Here is a 2,612-nt window from a genome sequence, read left to right on the forward strand (position 1 = left end):
GACATTATATGGTCTTAAGCAGGCTCTTAGAGCCTGGTATGATACACTTACCAAATTCCTATTTGATCAAAACTTCACCATAAGTTCTGTTGATAAAATACTATTTAAATTTGTCAAATATTCTCATATCTTACTTGTTCAAATATATGTTAATAATATTATCTTTGGGTCAACTAACCCCAAGCTATGTGATAAGTTTTCTAAGATGATGATAGATAAATTCGAGATGAGTATGATGGGGGGAGTTGATCTTCTTCTTGAGCCTTCAAGTTTGTCAACTTGAAGGAGGCACCTACATCAACCAGGCGAAGTATACAAAGGAGCTGCTGAAGAAGTTCGGCATGGAGAGTTGCTCTGCTGCCTCAACACCCATGAGCTCATCGATCAAGCTTGATAAAGATGAAGATGGTTAAAGCGTTGACATCACTACCTATCGTGGGGATCATTGACTCTCTACTCTATCTAACAACAAGCATGCCAAATATCCTCTTCGCTGTTGGTGTTTATGGGAGATTTCAGGCTAATCCTAAACAATCTCATTATGTAGCTGCTAAAAATATTTTGAAATATCTTAAGGGTACTCAAAATGTGGGACTGTGGTGTCCGAAGGATTCTAGTTTCAATTTGATTAGCTAATCTGATACAGACTATGCAGGTTTTAAGGTGGACAAAAAGAGCACCAGTGGAACATGCAAATTCCTTGGTGACCGTCTTGTCTCCTGGTCTAGTAAGAAACAAACTTCCATAGCAACCTCAATGGCTAAAGCGGAATATCTAGCTGCTGGGAGCTGTTGTGCTCAGTTGTTGTGGATTCAACAACAACGGAAAGATCTCGGTATCCAAGCTAAGGAGTCCCCAATCTTCTGTGAAAACACAAGCGTAATTGCCATAACTTACAATTTGGTGTTGCACTCGAGGACCAAGCACATAGACATCAAGCACCACTTCATCCGAGATCATGTGACACAAAAGCATATCCGGCTGGAATATGTCTCAACCGATCAACAAGTGACCGACATTTTCACCAAGCCACTCGAAAAGACTAAGTTTTCATACTTTAAAAATATTTTAGGCCTTCTAAACCTTAACTAAATTTTCTAAATTCATGGCATGTATTTAGGGAGAAGCTTTCTCTTTTCAAAATATTTTTATTGCACTTATTTCTATAAAAATACCATGCATGAATTTAGGGAAAATCTTTCTATATAAAACCGATTTTATTGCATAATTTTATAAAATATTTGTCTGCATAAATTTAGAGGGAAATGATTTGGTAAATCAATTAGACAGATAAAACTGGACGATTTTCTCATTGTAAACCGACTAGATCATTCGACCGAAACTACCGTAGATAGTACCGAAACTGCTTAAGCAACTTGGAATTTAAGCTGGTCGGTTATCTACAATTTGAACAAATACTGCTCGGTCAGTCCTTGCTTTAAGTAGAAGCGATTTTTCCTCAAATAAATAACTGATCTCTTAAATATAAGATATGCGGACAACACATCTTTTTGGTTATTTACATGAAAGTTCCGGTAGCATCATCTTCGGATCAAAATGGGACAGTTGTCTTATTTTGTCATTATATGTCCATGTACCTTCCCTCTCAGAAATTGAACAGTCATACTTCAAATAACTTGAAGACACGTGTCTCTCAATGTTAAAAATATGACTAACATACATAACGACTCCTTTTCTTTATCCAATAGATTTTATGATGACTCTTAAATGATGTCTTCTCTATTAAATGATGAATTTATTGAGAGTAACTTGCATATCTGAATCGATCTATTATCCTTTTAGTGATTATAAGTTTCTAACCTCTCTTGATCTATAAATCCCTTTAAGATTCCGAACCGCTCTCAACCAAAATTCATCTTCTTCCTTCGAAATCAAGAAATGGAATCCTTTGCTCGAAACACTCTACTTATAGGCTTCGAATTTGTCTCTTCTGTGATGGTTGAACAGATGGTCAAAATGTTCGAATCCCTCAAAACTTCAGGCTTGAAGAAGTTTCTCAAGGGGTCCCTTGTCATTTATGAACAAATTGTTTTTGAGTTCTTTGAGTATGCAACGATAACAGATAATAGGATTATCCTGACAACAATAAGAGGAGAAGAAGTCTCTTTCTCTGAAGAAACTTTTGCTCTATTCTTCAAACTTGCAACGGAGGGGTTTTCAGATTTTTCCACCTCTCCAAACGACATTATATCCGAGATAAAGTTGTTATTCTCGGATACCGCTATTCCTGTCAAAACTCATAGCATGGGATTAAGTCTTCCCTAAAACCTGAGTTTTCGCTACTCAACAATATCATTTCTAAATCTCTTATAGCTAAAGAAATCACAAATGTCTATTCCAAAAAGACTTTTGAGATGAGGGTGGCTATTACCAGGGGTATACCCATCAACTGGTCAAAAGTTATTTTCGATAATTTGGTGAAAATGATTTCCTCTCTAAGAATGTCAACTGGATATGTTTCTCAGCTCAACTCGTTCTTCTTCTATCTCGGAGTTCATGTTGAACCCGGAATTCGCATCAAGCCTTCATATGTTCTGAACAATGACAGAGTTTATAACTATATCGATAAAGTAAAAAAATCAAAGAACAAG

Source organism: Impatiens glandulifera, chromosome 4 (assembly GCF_907164915.1).
Source record: "Impatiens glandulifera chromosome 4, dImpGla2.1, whole genome shotgun sequence".
Classification (NCBI taxonomy): Eukaryota; Viridiplantae; Streptophyta; class Magnoliopsida; order Ericales; family Balsaminaceae; genus Impatiens; species Impatiens glandulifera.